The 23,967-nt window shown below is 44.1% G+C and overlaps 1 long non-coding RNA gene across 1 annotated transcript; it reads right to left on the bottom strand.

Moving 5' to 3' along the window:
• Positions 1–10,982: 10,982 nt before the first annotated feature.
• LOC130541894 (uncharacterized) lies at positions 10,983–23,562 on the bottom strand. The gene is made up of 3 exons (XR_008955988.1): positions 21,698–23,562; positions 18,104–18,147; positions 10,983–11,107 (listed from the first exon to the last, which is right to left on the bottom strand). It is a non-coding gene; the product is annotated as an uncharacterized LOC130541894 (long non-coding RNA).
• Between the last annotated feature and the right edge of the window lie 405 nt (positions 23,563–23,967).

Here is a 23,967-nt window from a genome sequence, read left to right as displayed (position 1 = left end):
AATGGCGTGGGGCAGAGGGAGAGAGGGAATCTTAAACTCAGCATGGAGCCTGTCTTAGGGCTCGATCTCATAACTGTGAGATCATGACCTGAGCTGAAATCAAGTGATATGCTTAACTGACTGAGCCACCCAGGTGCCCAGACAATGCAGATTCTTGGGCTTTAAGGCTGAGATTTCAATTCAGTCATTAGGTTTGGTGGGGGACAGGAATTACGTTTTTAGTAATGTTAAAGGAAAAAATTGTTTAAAAGAGGGTAATCATGATTTACTTACAAATATCTAATAATGCTTGTCCAAGATTTTTATTTAACTCAGTAATTAATAAACAAATTTAATAAAATGCTACAATGAGTTCTATGGAGAATTCAAAGGTCCCCACATACTAGGCAGTAAAGAACACTGAAAGAGATTTGCTTCCATAGATTCAAAACTAACTTCTTGATGTGAGGTGGAAGAAGGAAGAACATTAATTCTACTTCCATCAGAAGTCAGTCATTTTCATGTCTATAAACAAGAATCCTTTGTATTGCTATCAATGATCTGCAATTTACAGAATTACAGATAGCTCAAACACAAGAAAGGCCCAGGCACCCCATAGATTAGATAACCCCAAAGGTTGTGCTAGACAAGGTAGAATTTTTCATTGAAGACACCTGGTAATCTCTTTGGTTCATCTGAAAATCTTTCACAATTTTTCCCTATGATACTTTGCTCTGGCAATTCTAATACCTTGTGGTTAGTGGGTCATGATCTGACGTATCCTTTTACTAGCCTGTAATCAAGGCTCTTGAAATATTTCCCCCATTAGAGAGAATACTAATATGTCCACATATGTGAGTATGATGAAAATAGCTTACTATCAGTAAGTAGCCTTGAAGTTCCTGATTTTCTTAAGGTTATTAATATTTCTGGAGAATATACCATATGTCAAGCAATGTATTATGCTTTATAATTTAATCTTCCATTGACTTTTACTTCTACTTCAATTGAGTTACACTCCCATGGCTATAAACTTAACTCTTCAGTAACTGAGACCTACTCTCAGTGTTGTGGTCTCTAATGTCCCTGTTCTTTTTGACTTTCACTTATCTTACGTCTAATTCACCTTCTCTTCTATCTTACTGAGTCCCCAATATCCTGACCATTCCTTTTTCTAACAAGAATTTGGCTCCTCCTATTTTTTTCCCTTCCCTAATGAACCTAGATACATCCCTCCAACCCTTCTCCTTCCTCCACTTCTAATGCCATTGCTTCTTTGTGTTCCTGCCATAGCTACCATGCTACATGATTTAATCTGGCTCTTTACAAACTATAAATCTTAATTTCCCATAAATGAGGATAATAATAGGATCTACATAGTAGGAATGTTAAGTTAAGCTACCCATATTAAATGAAGGTAACTTTTTGAAATATATTATTGAGATTTTTCTTTGCTCTGTTCTGACATTTCCTTTACTCTGCCAGAGGCATCCATTGCTGTGGAAAACATTAGGATTGTGATAGAAGTTAAAAGTAGGTAGGAACTTATTAAAATTAAGTATTCTCCCTATCAATTCCAAAATAAGAACGTGAAACCTGTAACAAGATAATAATTCTGAGAAAAAACTTATTGAGGTTGATATGGGTTTTAAAATCCTAAAGGGGGTGGTGAAAAAAAGATGGCGGAGGAGACCTGGGACACTGCGGGGTTTTTAGCAGCACCGACAGAAACAGTTAAAGTGGCCAGGAGAGCTCCGTGGAGAGTGGACTGTGATCTCTCTGTTCTGAGACAGAGGCTAGGATATGGCCACTGCTGCTCTGACTCTCAGAAGAGTCACAGAAAACCACCAGGGAAAGCCGCCAGAGAACAAAAGCCTGGAAATACTAGTTCACATTGTGCCCATCCCCGCCCCCCCCCCCTTGCAGGGGACCAGGCAGCTCTACCCAAACAGGGTGGCCTAAGTATCAGTGTGGCAGGCCCCTCCCCCAGAAGGCAGGCTGAAAAATCAAAACGCCCACATCCCTAAGGTCCCTATAAAACAAGTGCACACTGCCTGGGTCCTGGTCAATAATTTGGGCTCTATGCATCCCCGCAACCTCTCCTCATCAGAATGACGAAGAGGAGGAATCTTTAGTAAAGAAAGGAGACAGAGACTGTGGCCTCTGCCACAGAACTGATAGACATGGATATAACCAAATTGTCAGAAATGGTCAAGATGATGTGTAGGCTTGAAAAAAATATTAGTGAAAATATTAACAAGAATATTGAATCTCTAAGGGCGAAAATGAGAACAACTCTGAAGAAATTAAAAATGCTATGAATCAAATGCAGTCTAAACTTGATGCTCTGATGGCCAGGGTAAATGAGGCAAAAGAATGAATTAGTGAATTGGGAGATGGGATGGTAGAAAAGAAGGAAGAAATGGAAACTTGGCTCAAAAAAAATCCAATCTCAAGAAAGTAGATTACGGGAGATTACTGACTCAATGAAACGTTCCAGTGTCAGAATCATTGGCATCCCCGAGGGGGTGGAGAAAAACAGAGGTCTAGAAGAGATATTTGAACAAATTGTAGCTGAGAACTTCCCTAATCTGGCAAAGGAAACAAGCATTCGTGTCCAAGAGGCAGAGAGGACCCCTCCCAAGATCAATGAGAGCAGACCTACACCACATCACATCAATTCGCAAATATTAGATCCAAGGATACAATCTTGAAAGTGGCCAGGGGGAAGAGAATCCTCACATACAGAGGGAGTAACATCAGAATAATGTCAGACCTGTCTACAGAGACCTGGCAAGCCAGGAAATGTTTGGCAAGGTATATTCAGAGCTCTAACTCAGAAGAACATGCAGCCAAGGATCCTTTATCCAGCAAGGCTGTCATACAGAATTGATGGAGAGATGAGGACCTTCCAAGACTGGCAGAAGCTGAAAGAATATGTGACCACCAAGCCAGCCCTACAAGAAATATTAAGGAGGGTTCTATAAAAGTAAAAAGACCCCAAGAGTGATACAGAACAGAAATTTACAATCTGTAGAAACAAAGACTTCACAGGCAACATGACATCATTAAAATTCTGTCTCTCAATAATCACTCTCAATGTGAATGGCCTAAATGCTCCCATAAATGCCACAGGGTTGCAGACTGGATGAAAAGACATGACCCATCCATATGCTGTCTACAAGAGAATCATTTTGAACCTAAAGGTACATCCAGACTGAAAGGGAAGGGATGGAGAACCATTTTTCATGCCAATGGACCTAAAAAGAAAGCTGGGGTAGCAATTTTCATATCAGACAGATTAGATTTTAAACTAAAGACTGTAGTTAGAGGTACGAAAGAACACTATATTATTCTTAAAGGATGTATCCAACAAGTGGATATGACAATTATAAATATCTATGCCCCCCACAGGGGAGCAGCTAGATACACAAGCCAACTCTTAACCAGAATAAAGAGACATATAGACAATAATACATTAATAGTAGGGGACCTCAACACTCCGCTCTCAGCAATAGACAGATCACCTAAGGAGAAAATCAACAAAGAAACAAGATCTTTGAATGACATACTGGACCAGATGGACCTCATAGATATATACAGAACACTATACCCCAGAACAACAGAATACTCATTCTTTTTGAATGCACATGGAACTTTCTCCAGAATAGACCATATACTGGGTCATAAAACAGGTCTCAACTGATACCAAAAGACTGAGATTATTCCCTGCATGTTCTCAGACCACAGTGCTTTGAAACTGGAACTCAATCACAAGGAAAAATTTGGAAGAAACTCAAACACTTGGAAACTAAGAACCATCCTGCTCACGAATGATTGGGTAAACCAGGGAATTAAAAATGAGATTAAGCAATTTTTGGAGACCAACGAGAATGAAAACACATCGGTCCAAAACCTATGGGACACTGCAAAGGCAGTCCTAAGGGGAAAATACATACCCATCCAAGACTCACTCAAAAGAATATAAAAATCTAAAATGCAGTTTTTATATTCTCACCTCAAGAAGCTGAAGCTGGAACAGAGCAATAGGCCTAACCCACGAACAAGAAGGCAGTTAATCAAGATCAGAGCAGAGATCAATGAATTAGAAACCAGGAGCACAGTAGAGCAGATCAACAAAACTAGAAGCTGGTTCTTTGAAAGAATAAATAAGATCAATAAGCCACTGGCAAGACTTATTCAAAAGAATAAAGAAAGGACCCAAATTAGTAAAATTATGAATGAAAGGGGAGAGATCACGACCAACACCAATGAAATAGGAAGGATCATTAGAAACTTTTATCAGGGGCGCCTGGGTGGCACAGCGGTTAAGCGTCTGCCTTCGGCTCAGGGCGTGATCCTGGCGTTATGGGATCGAGCCCCGCATCAAGCTCCTCTCCTATGAGCCTGCTTCTTCCTCTCCCACTCCCCCTGCTTGTGTTCCCTCTCTCACTGGCTGTCTCTATCTGTGTTAAATAAATAAATAAAATCTTTAAAAAAAAAAAAAAAAGAAACTTTTATCAACAGCTTTATGCCAATAAATTAAACAACCTGGAAGAAATGGATGCCTTCCTGGAAACCTATAAACTACCAAGTCTGAAACAGGAAGAAATTGATTATTTATACAGACCGATTAATTATGAAGAGATTGAAGCAGTGATCAAAAACCTCCCCAAAAACGAGTCCAGGGCCTGACGGATTCCCCGGGGAATTCTACCAAACATTCAAAGAAGAAATAATACCTATTCTCCTGAAGCTGTCTCAAAAAATAGAAACAGAAGGAAAACTACCAACCTCATTCTATGAGGCCAGTATTACCTTGATCCCCAAACCAGGCAAAGACCCCATCAAAAAGGAGAATTACAGACTGATATCCCTGATGAATATGGACGCCAAGATCCTAGCTAATAGGATCCAACAGTGCATTAAAAGGATTATCCATTAAGACCAAGTGGAATTCATCCCTGGGATACAAGGGTGGTTCAACATTCACAAATCAATCAGTGTGATAGATCATATCAACAAGAAAAGAGTCAAGAACCATATGATCCTCTCAATTGATACAGAAAAAGCATTTGACAAAATACAGCATCCTTTCCTGATTAAAACCCTTCAGAGTGTAGGGATAGAGGGAACATTCCTCAATTTCATAAAAACAATCTATGAAAAGCCTACAGCGAATATCGTTCTCAATGGGGAAAAGCTGAAAGCCTTTCCCTTAAGATCAGGAACACGACAAGGATGCCCACTCACACCATTATTATTCAACATAGTACTAGAAGTCCTTGCAACAGCAATCAGACAACAAAAAGGGATAAAAGGTATTCAAATCGATGAAGAAGAAATCAAACTGCCTCTCTTCACAGATGACATGATACTCTATATGGAAAACCCCAAAGACTCTACCCCCAAATTACTAGAACTTATAGAGCAATTCAGTAATGTGGCAGGATACAAAATCAATGCTCAGCAATCAGTTGCATTTCTATACACGAACAATGAGACTGAAGAAAGAGAAATTAGGGAATCTATTCCATTTACATAGCAGCAAAAATCATATGATATCTTGGAATTAACTTAACCAGAAAGGTAAAGGATCTATACTCTAGAAACTACAGATCACTCTTGAAAGACATTGAAGACACAAAAAGATGGAAAAATATTCCATGCTCATGGATCGGAAGAATAAACATAGTTAAAATGTCCATGCTACCCAGAGCCATCTACCCTTTCAATGCTATCCCGATCAAAATACCAATGACATTTTTCAAAGAACTGGAACAAACAGCCCTTAAATTTGTGTGGAACCAGAAAAGGCCCTGAATCGCCAAGCAATTGTTGAAAAGGAAAAACAAAGCTGGGGGCATCACAATGCCGGATTTCAAGCTATACTACAAAGCTGTGATCACAAAGACAGCATGGTACTGGCACAAAAACAGACACATAGACCAATGGAACAGAATAGAGAACCCAGAAATGGACCCTCGGCTCTTTGGGCAACTAATCTTTGACAAAGCAGAAAAAACAGCCAGTGGAAAAAAGACACTCTCTTCAATAAATGGTGCTGGGAAAATTGGACAGCTACATGCAAAAGAATGAAACTTGACCACTCTCTCACACCATACACAAAGATAAACTCCAAATGGATGAAAGACCTCTATGTGAGACAGGAATCCATCAAAATCCTAAAGGAGAGCATAGGCAGCAACCTCTACAACATCGGCCACAGCAACATTTTTCATGACACATCTCCAAAGGCAAGAGAAACAAAAGATAAAATGAACTTGTGGGAATTCATCAAGATAAAAAGCTTCTGCACAGCCAAGGAAACAATCAAAAAAACTAAGAGGCAGCCCATGGAATGGGAGAATATATTTGCAAATGATACTACAGATAAAAGACTGGTATCCAGGGGCGCCTGGGTGGCACAGTGGTTGGGCGCCTGCCTTCGGCTCAGGGCGTGATCCCGGCGTTGTGGGATCGAGCCCCACGTCAGGCTCCTCTGCTGTGGGCCTGCTTCTCCCTCTCCCACTCCCCCTGCTTGTGTTCCCTCTCTCGCTGGCTGTCTCTATCTCTGTCAAATAAATAAATAAAATCTTAAAAAAAAAAAAAAAAGACTGGTATCCAAGATCTACAAAGAACTTCTCAAACTCAATACACAAGAAACAAATAAACCATAAAATGTGCAGAAGATATGAATAGACACTTTTCCAATGAAGACATACAAATGGCTAACAGACACATGAAAAAATGTTCAAAATCATTAGCCATCAGGGAAATTCGAATCAAAACCACACTGAGATTCAACCTTACAGCAGTTAGAATGGCAAAAATTGACAAGGCAAGAAACAGCTGTTGGAGAGCATGTGGTGAAAGGGGATCCCTCCTACATTGTTGGTGGGAATGCAAGTTGGTACAGCCACTCTGGAAAACAGTGTGGAGGTCCCTTAAAAAGTTAAAAATTGAGCTACCCTATGACCCAGCCATTGCGCTACTGGGTATTTACCCCAAAGATACAGAAGTAGTGAAGAGAAGGGCCATATGCACCCCAATGTTCATAGCAGCATTGTCCACAATAGGTAGATCGTGGAAGGAGCTGAGATGCCCTTCAACAGATTTCTGGATTAAGAAGCTGTGGTCCATATATACAATGGAATATTACTCAGCTATCAAAAGGAACGAGTTCTCAACATTTGCTGCAACATGGACAGGACTGGAGGAGATTATGCTAAGTGAAATAAGTCAAACAGAGAAAGACAATTATCATATGGTTTCTCTCATCTATGGAACATAAGAACTAGGAAGATCGGTAGGAGAAGAAAGGGATAAAGAAAGAGGGGGTAATCAGAAGGGAGAATGAAGCATGAGAGACTATGGACTCTGAGAAACAAACTGAGGGCTTGGGGGGGGGAATGGGCTAGGGTGGTGATGGGTAGTAAGGAGGGCACGTATTGCATGGTGCACTGGATGTTATATGCAACTAATGAATCATAGAACTTTACATCAAAAACCAGGGATGTACTGTATGGTGACTAACATAATATAATAAAAAATATTATTATAAAAAAAAACCACACTGAGATACCACCTTACGCCAGTTAAAATGACACAAATTGACAAGGCAAGAAACAACAAATGTTGCAGAGGATGTGGAGGATGTGGAGAAAGGGGATCCCTCTTACACTCTTGGTGGAAATGCAAGTTGGTATAGTCACTGTGGAAAACAGTGTGGAGGTCCCTTAAAAAGTTAAAAATTGAGCTACCCTATGACCCAGCCATTGCACTACTGGGTATTTACCCCAAAGATACAGACATAGTGAAGAGAAGGGCCATATGCACCCCAATGTTCATAGCAGCTTTGTCCACAATGTCCAAATTGTGGAAGGAGCCAAGATGCCCTTCAACAGATGACTGGATTAAGAAGATGTGGTCCACATATACAATGGAATATTACTCAGCCATCAGAAGGAACGATTACCCAAAATTTACAACAACATGGACAGGACTGGAGGAGATTATGCTAAGTGAAATAAGTCAAGCAGAGAAAGACAATTATCATATGGTTTCACTCATTTATGGAACATAAGAAATAGCAGGGAGATCGGTAGAAGGAAGGGAAGAATGAAGGGGGGGTAAACAGAACGGGGAATGAACCATGAGAGACTATGAACTCTGGGAAACAAATGGAGGGCTTCAGAGGGGTGGGGGGTGAGGGATTGGGATCAGCAGGTGATGGGTATTAAGGAGGGCACATATTGCATGGAGCACTGGGTGTTATATGCAAATAATGAATCATGAACACTACATCAAAAACTAAGGATGTACTGCATGGTAACTAACATAACATAACTAAAAATTATTATTAAAAAAATAAATATATATATATATAAAATAAAAATATATAATCCTCAAGGGCCCTTTTTGCATATTCAATAGTCAAGTTTGGCTGTATAGCATTCTACTAGGATTTGAGTGTAGATTTTAGTTAGAGACAGTGGAAGTGTCAAACAAAAAAATTTCACCAGTAAAACCAGTAAGAAAGAATTTATGCAAAGCTATTGCACTGGGGGAGAGAGATGTGAATCCCCGGCCGCCCCAGGTGCTACTAATTAGGCTCATTAGCCCTCATAGGCCTAAACGGAGCAGGCTAGGGCACTTCCGGTGGGGCGGTCAAATGACCTGCCCCGGGGGAGGCACGTGACTCGCCCCCGGGCGCCCCAGGTGCTGCTAATTAGGCTCTTTAGGCCCCCTGCCGTCCAGGCCATCATGGACCGCTACATCAAAAACTAAGAATGTACTGTATGGTGATTAACATGACATAATAAAAAATTTAAAGAAAAAAGAAAAAAAAAAGAAAGTGTACCACCTGTGACTCCAGAAGGTATCAGGGGCTGGAGAAATCTGTATGTCCAACTGAGCAACCCCAGCGAATTCCCACATTCATGGGACACTTGGGCCAAAATCCTGAGACCCACACTCACCCCAACCCATTCTCTCCACTTAGCCCCAGACTGCCCACAGAATGGTCTATCAGAATTTCCATTCTCCTAGGCACTGACACTAACCACAGTTTGGGTTTCAGAGGTCCACCCCCAGAGGCCTGGATCCAAAGACATAGGGATTGGGGAACCCTGAGCCATAGCTGATCCCTCGGCATGCCACACAGAATGACACTGGGCCATTTGGGACTCCAGAAACTATTCGGAGCAGGAGAAATCTGCATGTCCCACTGAGTCGATCCCAGACAACTCCCACATTCAGGGGACCCTTGAACAAAAATCCTAAGCTGACATTCACCACAACCCACCGACTCAAATCAGGCCCCCGGGATGATCAGCACAAAGCCGGTAGATCGGACCTCCCATGCTCCTAGCCCTAACCCAAATGCTAGGTGGGGTTCTCAGAGGTCATTCCCAGTGGCCTATCTCTAAGACAGAGGGCTTGGGGAAACCTGAGCCATACCTGGGAATCAGCATGACACAGAAGGAAACGTGCCATTTGGGAGCTGTAGACAGAATCTGGAGCATGAGAAATCAGAATGCCCGCCTGAGCCGATCCCGGCGAACCCCCGCTTTTGCCACACTACTTGCAGAAAACCGTGAGCCTGACGCTCACCCCCAAGCCATGCCCTCGATTCAGGCATCCAGGTTCGTGTGTATCCAGCTGGCATATCAGATCTTCCATGGGCCTTGGCCCTAACCTTACCCCAAGGTGGGTTCCGAGGGTTCCATTCCCAGAGGCCTGGCCGTTAAATCCAGAGACTGGGCATCCATTACCAATACCAAAGGACTCAGGCTGACAGAGAAGGAAACCGTATCATTTGGGACTCCAGAACGGATGCAGAGGAGGAGAAATCTGAATGCCTACCTGTGTCAAACCCCACGATCCCCACATTCACTGGTCCCCAGGCCACAAACCCAATGCTTGACACTCACCCCAACCCATGCCATCAACACCCCCCCTCGGGGAATTAGCCACACAGCCAGCCTATCGGAACTCCCATTCTCCTAGGCCTAACCCCTAACCCTAGTTTTGGTTCTCAGAGGTCTATTCTGAGAAGGCTGGAAACGGAGATGTGGCTCCTGATGGGATGTGCAGCCCCCTCCGGGGCAGGGCGTCGTCCTCGCCTCACAGGGGATCCGTGGAAGTGTTCCATCAGGCAACTGACAGGAATGCCTCTCGTGAAGGCTACCCTGGCATCGGGTTGCACAGGACAGAGGAGGAGAGCTAGATGGGAGGGAAGACAATACCCTGGAGGCCATGGTTGCTGGTTGCTGACCTGGGGTCATGCCATGAGGCCACATGGCACCTTTCTTTTAGAGAAGGCTGCCCCTGAACCTCCTAGAAAATATTTCTAATGAAGTACAAGTCCATCAGGACTATACTGTGAACGGTGGTACATGGCCAACATGGTAGGAGTCAGGGATTCTAACAAGGGCTGACCCCCCCATCTCACAAAACCTTCTTCTGTCCCATGCAACTCATGGTCTACCCTCAGAAAAAAACCCAGGAAACAAACCTTTTATCTGAATGCTCCCTTCACCTTCTGCTTCAAATCTCGTCCAACCACAATGATATGAAACTAGAAATCCATCTCAAGAAGAAAATGGGACAGTCAAAAATAGGTGGCAATTTCACAACACGCTACTGAACAACCAACAAAGAAGAAATCAAAAGAAATTTGACAAGTACCTTGACACAAATGAAAAAGAGAACCTACAAAAACTTAGTGGAGGCAGCAAAAGTGGCTCTAAGGTGGACGTTCTCAGAAATTCAGGTCTTCCTCAATCCACAAGAAAGCTCTCCATAGACAACCTAATTTTAAATGGTAAAGAAGTAGGGGAAAAAAAGCAAAGCCCCCAATTAGTAGACATAAGGAAATAACAAAAAGGAATATGGAAATAAATCCAATGGAGACTAAAAGGACCCAAAAATAAATCAATGAAAATAAGAGCTTCCTTTTTTGGAAAGATAAACAAAAACATAGCTAGACTCACCGAGAAAGAGAGAGGGCTCAAATACAATCAGGAACGAAAGAGAATGGATTCCTGTCTCCCATCCAAATCAAAAGAACACAGGCAGCAACCTCTTCCACCTTGGACACAGCAACTTCTTTCAAGACACGTCTCTAAAGGCAAGGGAAACAAAAGCAAAAATGAACTCCTGGGACTTCATCAAGATAAAAAGTTTCCACCCAGCAAAGGAAACAATCGACAATACTAAAAGGCGACCTAGAGAATCAAAGAAGATATTTGCAAACAACATTACAGAGAAACAGCTGGTATCCAAGATCTATAAAGAACTTCTCAAACTCAACACCCAAAACACAAATAATCTGGTCAAGAAATGGGCAGAAGACACGAACAGACACTTCTCCCAAGAAGACATACAAATGGCCAACAGACACGTGAAAACATGCTCCACATCACTTGCCATCAGGGAAAAACAAATCAAAACCACATTGAGACACCACCTGACACCAGTCAGAATGGCTAAAAAGGAGGGCACATATTGCATGGTGCACTGGGTGTTATACGCAAGTACTGAATCATGGAACTTTACATCAAAAACTTGGGATGTACTGTATGGTGACTAACATAACATAATAAAAAATTATTATAAAAAACAAACAATATATTCCAGAGATGGCTTTATAATAAAGCAGAATATATTGAAAAAAAAGAAAAGAAAAAAAAAAGAATGGCTAAAATGAACAAGGCAGGGAACCACAAATGTTGGTGAGGATGTAGAGAAAGGGGAACTCCCTTGCACTGTTGGTGAGAATGCAACTCTGGAAAACAATATGGAGGTTCCTCAAAACGTTAAACACAGAGTGACTCTACGACCCAGCAATTGCACTACTTGGTACTTACCCCATTGACCCAGAGGTACTGAAAAGAAGGGGCACCTGTATCCCCATGTTCACAGCAGCAATGTCCACAACAGCCAAACTTGGAAGGAGCCAAGATGTCCTTCAACGGAGGAGTGGATAAAGAAGATGTGGTTCATACGTACAATTGAATATTACTCAGCCATCGGAAAGGATGAATACCCACCATTTGCATGGACATGGATGGACCAGGAGGGGATTATGCTAAGTGACATAAGTCAATCAGAGAAAGACAATGATCATATGGTTTCACTCCTATGTGGAATGGAAGGAATAGCATGGAGGACATGAGGAGAAAGAAGGGAAAAAGGAAGGGGGGAATCAGAGGGGCAGATGAACCATGAGAGACTATGGACTCCGGGAAACAAACTGATGGTTGCACAAAGGGAGGGAGGGAGGGAGACGGGTTATCCCAGTGATGGGTATTAAGGAGGGTACGTGTGGTGATGAGCACTGGGTGTTCTATGCAAACAATGAATCATGGAACACTACATCAAAAACTAATGAAGTACTGTAGGGTGACTATCATCACATCATTGAAAAAAAGAGATAAAGACAGGAACTCCACACAGGAAAACTGTCACTATTTGCAAATGACATGATGCTAGATATAGAAATCCCTCAAGATTCCACCAAAAACCTGTTGGAATAAACAAATTCAGTAAAGCTGCAGGATAGAAAGTCAACATACAGAGACCTGTTGCATTTATTTATTTATGTATTTTAGATTTTATTGATTTATTGGACAGAGAGAGAAAGAGCAGGAGCAGGGGGAGTGGCAGGCAGAGGGAGAAGCAGACTACCTGCTAAGCAGGGAGCCCAGTGCGGGGCTCAATCCCAGCACTCTGGGACCATGACCTGAATTGAAGGCAGACGCTTCACCGATGGAGCCACCCAGGTGCCCCAACTTGTTGCATTTCTAGATACTGATGACACACTTTCGCAAAGAGAAATTAAGAAAGCAATGCCATTTACAACTGCATTGAGAAAAAAAAAAAAATCTAGGCATAAAAGGAACCAAAAATGAGAAAGACTTGGTACACTCAATACATGGCAGTAAAGAAAGGAAAAACGTGTGTGGGCGGTGGATGTATGGGTCAAAGATTTGGAAGGTGACACAAATAAAGGGAAGCGTACGCCATGCTCATTAACTGGAAGAGTTAATTCTGTGAACATGTCCATCGTACCCAAAGCAATCAATGGACAGATGTGATGAAATCCCTACCTGAATTCCAGTGGCATTATTCAAAGACACAGAAGACAGCCTAAAGTTCCTCTGGAATCACAAAAGACCCCAAATACCCAGAGCTATCTGGAGAAAGCAAGCTGTGGTCACCACACTCCCAAATTTCAAGCTAGATTACAAAGCTGTAGTCATCAAAGCAGTACGGTACTGGCATAAACACACACACACACACACACACACACACACACACACACACACGTCAGTGGAACAGAATAGTAAAGCTCAGAAGCTAACCCACACCTAGATGATCCTAACTTAAGAAACAGCATCAGAAGATATGCCATGGGGAAAGGACCATCTCTTCAGTGAATGGTAACAGGAAAACTGGACACTAAATGCAGAAGAATGGAACTGGATCACTTTCTTACACCACACACACAAATTGTTAATGGATGAATGACTTGAACATAGGACCTGAATCCATAAACCTCCAAGAAGACACAGGTACTAAATTTCTCAACTTTGGTCTTGGCAAAGAGTCTTTGGATCAGCACCAAATGCAAAGGCAACAGATGCAAAAATAAACAAGTGGAACAACATCAAACGGAAATCTTCCGCACAACCAAAGAAACCATCAAAACCTTAAAAAGGCAGAGGACTCAATGAGAAAAAATACCTGCAAATCGCATGTGTGAGAAGAGGCTAATATCCAAAATACACAAGACACTCACAAATCAAAACACACACACAAACTGTATAAAATATGGGGAGAATATGTGCATAGATACTTTCCAAAGATGGTACACAGGTGGCCAATAGAGAAAGAAAAAGTTGTTCAACATCACTAATCATCGTCAGGGAGACATAAGTCAAAACCACAATTGGCTATCACCTCACATCTGTTGCAACAGCGATCGTCCCAGAGACAGACACCAGGTGTGGTCAAGGGTGTGCAGACGACGGGACCCTGTGCACTGTTGGTGGGAATGGAAATGGGTGCAGTCACTGTGACAAACGGTATGGAGTTTCCTGAAAAATAAATACAACTACCACACGACCCAGTAATGGCTCTACTGAGTATTGACTTGGAGAGCACAAAAACAGTACCTCAAAAAGACAGATGCACTCCCATGTTCAGTGCAGCATTATTACCAATAAACAGACATAGAAACATAGACCTTGGGAGCCCTATGCTAAGTAACTCAGACACAGAAAGACAAACACCAGATGCTCTCATGTACATTCCATGTGGAATAAACAAATATTGAATGCATAGATACGGAGAACAGATGGGTGGCTGCCTGATTCGGGGAACGGGGAAGGCGGGGGGACGGGTGAAGGTGGTCAAAGATGCAGTGTCTGAGTGAGAAAATCCGACAGTCATGGAATGTTCTGTGCAGCATGGAGACTAAAGCTAACCCCGCAGGATGGGGTACAGGTTCCCCCGCTCTTTGAAAGTACAGTGCTCCTAGGAAACCTTTCACAGCAGAAAGGGTGTAAAGAAGGAATGACCAATAATTTATACGGAAAAATGAGTGAGCACGCTCAGACTCCAAAGGTGACTTCTCTTTGGCTTTTCTTAGGCCTCGGGACACAACTCCTAACGGATGCCGAAAATAAATGGAGATACAGCACAGCAGACGCTCACAGACACAATTCAAAGCGCTGGTGGCTGGACGCAGAGAGCGGTTCCCAGGAAGCAGTGGTGAGGCTGCATGCCACCTCTGTCGTGCTTCTCCCCAAAACAGATGCTGAACACGATGCTCACTGTTGGACTTTTTTCATAAGAGGAAAATCCTCTTCAGGTTTCTTCCCATTAGTGAAACCAGGTAGTAATGGAGATCTTTCCAAAAAGCCAAGTGTCTTCCCATGAACTTTTAAAAAGTGGGGGATACTTGTACTTGAATGTTGCTGAGGGAGGAGATGTGAAATGTTCTCCTGGACATAAACCTCAGCAGATCCTCGGGAAAGGCACTTTCCTCAGCATGCGGAACACGGACTACCTCCTACCCCCAGAAACCTTCTCCTTCTCCTCGCTCAGGACAACCTACAACATCTAGGAGTTACCCCAGTTCCTCCTTTCTCCCATCCCCGATATCTAAGCTGTCAGCAAATCCTGTGAGCTCCATCTTCAAGATGTACCCACAATAGGAAGAACCACTCCTTCCAAGGCCACCTGTCTGGTCCACACTGGAGCCCATCTCTTGCCTGAGTTCCTGGAAACGCATCATCATTTACCTCCCTTGCCCATCCTCAACCCTCTGTCATCTGTTCTCAACCCTGCAGCCAGGATGGCCCAGTGAAACAGGGTCCCATGGGGTCACAGCCCTGCCATGGCTTTCTGTCACCTCCCTGAGGTCATGTCCTATGCTGTCTCCTGTGGCCATAGGGCCTTCTCGCTGCTCCTATGTACACCTGGTATGCTCCTGCCCGCGGCCTTTGCACATGCTTTCCCTTCTGTTTACAATGCTCTTGATGTGATATCACTCACCTTCTTTAGATCTTGACTCAAGATCTAAAGTACAACCTGGCCCCTATGTGAATAGCAAACACCACCCCCACCTCCCCTTCAGCACCCCCAGCCCTGTCTCCTGCTTTATATTTCCATAGCACTTAGAGTCTCCATTCCATCTCGGCAGGGAAGAAACTGAGGCATAAACTGATGGCTTCACCACCGACCCCCCCCAATGTCGTGCTCCAAATCCCCAGGGGAAAAGGTGCCCCAGGGCTCTTGCACAGCCGGGATTCCCGGGACAAGGGGTCCACCCACCTCCTGCACCCTGAACACCATCAGGAAAAGGAGCCATACGAGGAATCCACCTGCACACGAAACCTGAAACCAGACACCTTCCTCGATGACAGGTGAGCACACACGCTTCCTCCCCTTGCCTGAGGTGCTCATCTGAGAAAGCCGAGCAGAGGTGCTTCCCAGGGTCCAAATATCCCTCTGGCCAAGGTTCTGGGAAACAGACATCTGATCCGACCACTCTGCCAGGCTCGGACCTGCTCAGTGAGTCCTAAGACCCAGAGACTTCTTTGCACTCCGGCTCAATCCTTCTCACAGAGAAGCAAACTCCAGCCTCACAAACGTGCTCATTATTAGCTCTGGAATTCCCTGGGTTGTGTCCACACTGGTCCACACAGCGGTCCCATGCAGACCACTCCACGAATGCCCTAGGGTTGCAAGCCACTTTCAAGCTGCCCTTAGAAAGGCAGAAACTGGCCCGAATAGGCAGACCAGCCAAGTGACTCGATGTGCTGCAAACTCAGACAACATCCTCCCTGAACACCAACGCTTCCGAGTCCAAGCTTCCAACATTTGCGCACTGAGCACCATGTCAGCATGAACACTGCTCTTTCCCTTCACTGGCCTCCCAGTCCTTCCAATTAGAAACCAAGCTCCAGACACCACTCTATTTTCCCTTCAGAGAGAGAAGTCAAATGATGGAATAAAACACTCCCTGTGCACAGCACACTTCTATCCACATAGAATTCCTTGATCTTTCTCCTTTGGGCAGCCCTACAAGACCCACAACAGTGAGAGACACCACAAGTTCAATCATCACGTATATATTTGACCTTGTGTTGTTCCTTTCAGTATTTTTATCTCAAAGTCAATGTCTCTATTGCTTTGTTAAAATAATAATAATAAATAATAGTTATAATAAATAATAATTATAATGATGATGATGACGACATGGTCACCTGAGGGTCTGGATCTCCATAGCCAGACAACATAGCTCTGGTCCAGATAAGGATGAAGACACAACCTCAGCCCATGAAGCAAACCCCACACCCTCAGGGACCCCGACATGCCTCATGGGTGAAGAGTTCCTTTGCTACATGGAGTTGTCTGAGTCCAAAGGATACAGGCAAACCCCAGCATTCATTCTGTTTTCTTCTTCAATTCCCCAGCTCAAGTCGCAAGTGACACACCAGGTCAAGCTTCCAGAGCCCAGGATGAGCCTCCAGGTAAGCAGCACCCCCCCGCCGCCCCTGCCCTGGGAAGGCTGACAGGAGGCTCCATTTCCTTTGGGAGCACAATGTGGCACTCCCCGAGCTCCTAAAGAACCTACACTCCTTCTCCCTTTCTCCCTCTCACAAAGGCCACCAAACCCTGTGACAGCTCTGAGGCTCTTTTACTTTAACAAATAATTTCTAATATCGGAATATGGCTTGCAGAAGAGAAAAACATGAACACCCAGAAAGGATTCCTTTAATATTTCAGAAGACTCTTTTCCCATTGTTTAATTAAACCAGGAAATAAAAACGCACATATAGCTCCTTCCACTAGCAGGTCCAGGTCCGATTCACTTCACTGATCAAAAGTAGAGCAGGAAATAAAAGAGTAACAGATGTTCTGAGGACCCATCATGTCCATCACCTCAGGTTTGATTCGGGGCTTAGTGAGCCTAATTGGGAGCACCTGGGGGGAGCACGTGGCGGCGGGGGAGGGTCACATGCCCCTCCCCCATGGGACACGTGACCGCCGAACCGGAAGTGGCTCCGCCGGCGCCATCTTGGAGCTCTGCATCACATGATTTGAAAGTATTCAAATCAACCTCACATTAAGCCATCAAAATTAGGCAAAACTGCCTTCACTATTTCTAAACTTCTGAATTCAGTCATTTTGCAATAAAATATGAAGGGGCTTAATATTTGCATGTTTTATTTCTAATTGACAAAATGAGAGAAGGTGATATTTGCAAGTTCTTTGCAAATAACACACTTTGGGTATGGATAGCATTTACTCCCACTTAATGAAGAGGAAAACTAGGATTTAAGCACCACTATATTTTCTCCTCTTAACCTATATTTTAGGCCAAAGACATTCAATGTGTCACAAACATTTGATCAGCAGAAAATAACTCAAACCGATGATAAAGATCTACTTGAAGGGAATTGGCAGAAACGTTTTCAGTTTCCACTCCGAACTTGCTCTATTTTAAAATCTAACTTCCTTACACTTCTTTGCTCCAACCAATGGCATGTTATACTAATAAACGATAAGTGACTGAGAGTAAAAATCACAAGCATATAAAGCTCACCAGAGTAGCTCCTGGTATTCAGCTGAGTGTAATCCACCTGCCACCTGTGGGGGAATCACAAAGCACTCATTAAAAACACACCTAGATGGGGGCGCCTGGGTGGCTCAGTCGTTAAGCGGCTGCCTTCGGCTCAGGTCATGATCCTAGAGTCCCAGGATCAAGCCCCACATCTGGCTCCCTGCCCAGCGGGCAGTCTGCTTCTCCCTCTGCCCAACCCCCGCTCATGCACACGCGTGCTCTCTCTCTCTCTCAAATAAAATCTATAAAATAAATAAATAAAACCTTTCATTAGCTCCCCAGAGATTTGGGGATGCAATCCAAGTTCCTTTGCAAGAACTGCATACCACCAGACACAACCAAGTGTCGCCATTCCATGCTTTTAGAGATCTCATCGTATCCTGCACTTCTCCATTTTTGTGGGGTATGTCTCCCACTGTCTGCTGGGAAATGTTCCCACCAAGCTAACACCTGCATATTCTTCTAAAAGTTCAAGGTTCACTCTTACCAGGAACCTCCCTTGACCCGAATGGCTGTCTTTCCTCCTCCATCCTTCTTCCCCGCCCACACCCATGCTTCATGTTCTGAAATCATTCACAACACCACTAGAATTCTTGCCTTAACGGGGCACCTGGGTGGATCAGTCATTAAGCATCTGCCTGCGGCTCAGGGCGTGATCCCGGCGTTCTGGGATGGAGCCCCGCATCGGGCTCCTCCCCTGGGAGCCTGCTTCTTCCTCTCCCACTCTCCCTGCTAGTATTCCCTCTCTTGCTGGCTGTCTCTCTCTCTCTCTGTCAAATAAATACATAAAATCTTAAAAAAAAAAAAAAAAAAAAAAGAATTCTTGCCTTAACATTTAAGGTAACAGAGATGTCCTGAGAGATGCCTCTCTTCTCACCGGAATTGTAGAGCTGGGTGGGAAAAGCCAATGCCAGAATCTCAAAGGGATCACAGAGAATGTTCTTGCTACCTGCCAGGGGAGGGTCAGTCAAAGGAAAGTCCCCATCCAGGATAGGGTAACCCTTGGCAGAAGAAGGAGGAGGAGAGCTGGAGAAACATTCTGATGGTTCCTGAAGATTCCAATAGGAATTTGCAGTAGACACAGCCCTTTCCAATCATACTGGCCAAACCAAGCCATACGGCTAAGTCTGATACAGGTGAGATGGGGAAGTATACTGTCCCAAGGCAGGCATAGTCAATCTCATGACAATAGGCAGAGATGTACACTCCTCTTACGGGGAAAGAGAAAATAATCCAAAATAATGCCATCTGCTATAGGCCGATAGCTTTCCTCCTCCATCTCCACTAGCAGAAATTAAGTCCGTGTATGACTGTGCTGTGCTGGTGAGGCAGGGCACATCGGCACCCAGCTCAGTGAGTAGTCACTCCAGATTTCCCATTTTCTTCTACTGGGCCCCAAGGTCTTAGATCTTGGGTCTCCATTCCCTCTTCGAAGCTGCCAGTTTGGTTTTGCTTCTAGGATCCTGATCCCTACTTCTCCCAAAAGAATTCATCATTCCCTTCTAGCTCCTTCTTTGCAGCTGATACCAAAATGACACACAAGCCTTTCTCCCATTCTTCTTAGGCAAGGAAGTAAACAGGGCAGCGACAAAATGGCCAGAGTGAGCAACGAATGGGGTGCACTGTCCCCAAAGGCACCAAAGTCATAACCCTACTGCTCTCTCAGCAGACAGGCAGAAGCACCAAAGACTTTCTGAAAAGGGACTCCCCCACCCTCTTCAATCTCTCGCTCCACGCATCTCCAGCCCCAAGGCCTAAAACATAAAAGCAGTTGGGTTGGGTGTGAAGCTAATAAAACTTAAGCTTCAGGGTTGTACTATTTTCCTAAGCCGCTGTAACAAATCACCACAAATTTGGTAGCTTAAGACAGTATTAAATACGTATTCTTTCACGGTGCTAGAGGCCACAGTCTGAAATCGGTGTGGGTAGGCCCAAATCAAAGTGTCAGCAGGGCCACACTCCCTCCAGAGGCTCTAGGGAACATCCATTCCTTGCCCCTCCCAGTTTCCAGCGACCCCCAGCACTCCTTGACTTGTGGCCACGGCACCCCAGTCTCTTCCTCCGTGGTCACCCTGCCTTGTCTCCTTCTGTCAACTCTCCCTCTGCCTCCCTCCTAATAAGATGCATGTGAAGGCATCTAGGGCCCATCCAGATAATCCAGGATAATCTCCCTGTTTTGAGATTCTTAACTTAATCACATCTGCAAAGATCCTTTTTCCATATAAGGTAACATTCACAGGTGCCAGAGATTCAACGTGAAATGGGGGGGAGGGACCATTTTCCTTCCTATACGGGGAAAAACTGAAATTCTTAAACTTGTGTTTATTTGTGTCTGCACGAAATAAAATTATGAAGGGAAAAAAATGGTCAGCCATCAAGAACTCACTGGGACCACCTGTGCTAGAGGAAACACTGAATTCATTTTCTATCCATACTGTAGAAAATATGGCATCATTCTTACCATATGAAGAGGCGAGTAACCTAGCAAGAGCCAAACCTATGGAAACATTTTCTGTCTGTTGTTTAAATTCATACACATATTATCTAGATTTTGGATCTGTGAGTTGTTTCTGGGACAGCCTGGTATTGAGCTGGGCTTTGCCATGATCCTTGTCCTCAGGATGGTCCATAGCACCCCGGCTCCCAGTTATCCAACCAAACCCTAGCCAAGATCCAGCTGTGAAGGGATGCAGGGGCTGTAAACTTAAGTTTCAAATCCTTGAGTTAATCAAGAGAGACAAGGGGCCGGTTGGGTGCGATTCAATCAAGCCGAAACCCTTTATAAAGCCCGTGGCCATTCACAGAGGACCCGAAACTGCAGGCAGCAGAGGGAAGGGGGCTCCGAAGACCAGCTTCTATGTTCTCTGACCCTCCGCTCAATGCAAGCAGCCTACCTGTGAAACATGACAATAATCCAGAGCATTCCCCTGACGGCTGGAGCTGACTGAGCCAACAGTGGGCGATTTGGATCAGAAAATGAAGTGGAGAGAGAACCTCGTGAAGGGAAGAGACAAGCGGAATCTCTCCAGCCACCCGCATCCTTGGGAATCCAGCACCATCCACACACTCTCGCAAAAGCAGAAAGCCATCCGCAGAGAGCTGCGTGAGTACTGCCTGAAAGGAGGCTACGCAGATTCAAGCCTGAGCGCTCAGTGGGGAACATACGATCGTGAGCGCAGAGTTGCCTGCGGTGTACTCGAGTTCTGGGATGCCAACCCCAGACGCCGTTGCGTGTCCTGCGTTCGCCGAAGCAGGCGGCATGGTGGAGTGTGTCCTCTGTGGCTGCGGGGGCGGGTCTGGGCTCCTCGATGTCACGTGGCCAGACACCTGCTCCGCCCTGGACTTGGAACGTTGATCCTGGCCGGGGCCACGCAAAGGCTCCCCTCTCCTGAAAGTGATCTACGGTGAGGCCATCAGGATCTGTCATGGGCGCTCTGTACCCTGAGCCCTGCGTGGTCCTCTCCCTGCCCTTTTCCTGGGTTTCTCCCAACACGCACCTGGCCGTTCCCTGCAGGAGCAGCGGATCTCTGCTGCCTCTGAGCCAGATCCAGAACTTCAAAACAATTGGAGACTTACCTCTCCATTCCGCGTAAAAGACAGGAAGACATCGCAGTTCCATATACTCGAGACTCCTTCCTTTCTGCAAACCGATGTCCTAAACAAAAAAAATTGAAAAAAATAAATTAATAAACAGTCACCAGAAAACCAACGCTGACTCCTGCCACCTCAGCATACTTCATATGCAGGAAGACAGAAATCACGAGGTTTTGAGCAAATGTCCAGTTGAAGGGAGGAAAAATGCAGCCTGTGGCTCTCAGATTCTTTCCACTAGGTGGCATGCGCTGAGCCTTTGAAAAAATAAAAATCAAAGATTTTGCATGACTCCAATTTCCTTTCAAGTACAAGTAGGAATTTTGCTTTCTAGGAATGGGAGGCTAAACTCAGGAAAAAGGAAATTGAATTCAGGTCCAAGATTATGGGAGATTCTTCCCCCCCGCCCCCGGCCAGACTTCTGCCTTCTATTTTCTCTCTGGAACTATCCCTGATGAATGGGAAGCAGAGATTCTCCCTGAAACTTCCTGCTTCATAAATGGTTAAGCTTTTCAGTGATAAGTCACCTGTATTCTTTGTGCCCTGAAGTGTGGGTGGAGGGAACTACTGTCCACGCTTAACAAGTAAACGGTTAACTGCTTTTCATGAGCCCCAAATATGCATGCTTAAAAACAGTCTTGCCCAAAACCTTGACTTAACCGCTTGCCGTGTAAAAATAGCATTAAGATCGCCTTGTACTGTAAGGTGCTTAACAACCCACAAAGTAAGAAGGGACACTGGGGTCAGAAGTCCTGAATTTAATTGGGACACCTAGCTGGCTCAGTCGGTACATCTGACTCTTGATCTCAGGGTCATGAGTTCAGGCCCCACATTGGGTGTAGAGGTTACTCAAAAAAGTAAAACTAAATAAAGCTGAGGCTTTAATCCATATATATATATTTTTTTAATCTTGAACTTCCATGCTGGCTCCAACTTTTTAAACTGTGAAACTGGTCAAGTCACAATGTGTAAGAGCCTCAGTTTCAAAATCCACAAAATGGTGATGATTGTTTGGAAAATCAAGTGATCAAATGTGTGCGAAATCTTAAGGCCAGAAATGCCCATCATTAGTCATTAGAAAAATACAAATCAAAATCACAATAATGGGGGCACCTCCGTCGTTAAGTGCCTGCCTTCTGCTCAGGTCACGGACCCAGGGTCCTGGGATCGAGCCCCACATCCCCTGCTCAGCGGGGAGTCTGCTTCTCCTCTCCCTCTGCACCCCCTCCCCCTGATCATGCTCTCTCTCTCTCTCAAATAAATAAAATCTTTTAAAATATCATAATAAGGTATTACTCGATACCCATCAGGATAGCTATTATCAAAAAAATAATAAACGTCGGTGAGGATATGGAGAAATTGGAACCTTTGTGCGTTACTGGTAGGAACCGAAAATCATGCAGCTGCTGTGTAAAACACTCTGGCAGTTCCTCAAAGCTAAACATAGAATTTTCATGTGACCAGCATTCCATTCCTAGGTCTATACTCAAAGGAATTAAAAGCAGGAATTCAAACGGATACTTGTGCACTAACATTCATAGCAGCATTATTCACAATAGCCAAAAGGCAGAAACAACCCTAGGGTCCATCAACAGACAAATGGATAAGCAAAATGTGGTGTGTGAAATATTATTCAGCCATTAAGACAAATGAAATGCTGACACGTTACAACATAAATGAACCTTGAAAGCATTATGCTACCAGACACAAAAGGACAAATACTGTATTATTCCACTACAAGAGGTGCCAAGAATAGGCAATTTCATAGAGACAGAAAGTGGATTAGAAGTTACCATCAGCTGGGGGAAGGGGAGATAGAAAGTCATTGCTTTCATGGTTACAGAGTTTCTGTTTGGGGTAACAAACAAGATTTGGAAATAGACACTGGTGAGGGTTGCCCAAGGTGGTGAATGTAGTTAATGCCACTGAGTTTTACATTTAAAAAATAGTTAAAAGGTCGATTTTATGTTCTGTGTATTTTGCCAAAATAAGGAAATACAATATAATAATGGGGGGGGGTAGACTGATTTAGCATTTAAAATCAAAAACAGATTTGGGGATATTTTCTAAGTGGCTATATTTGGTGATTAAATTTCCTTTTCCACCAAAAAAAAAAAAAAAAAAAAAAGAAAAGAAAAGAAAATCCCAAGGCCTGGCACATAACTCATTCAAATCACATTTGTATTCAGCTCGCATGTGTTGAGTTTCTTCTGGCCTGTTTCGTCCTCACAGCAATCCTGCCAGGCACCCAAGAA

This window comes from Ursus arctos, unplaced genomic scaffold, assembly GCF_023065955.2.
Source record: "Ursus arctos isolate Adak ecotype North America unplaced genomic scaffold, UrsArc2.0 scaffold_27, whole genome shotgun sequence".
Lineage (NCBI taxonomy): Eukaryota > Metazoa > Chordata > Mammalia > Carnivora > Ursidae > Ursus > Ursus arctos.
This window is presented reverse-complemented; position numbering and strand designations above follow the sequence as displayed.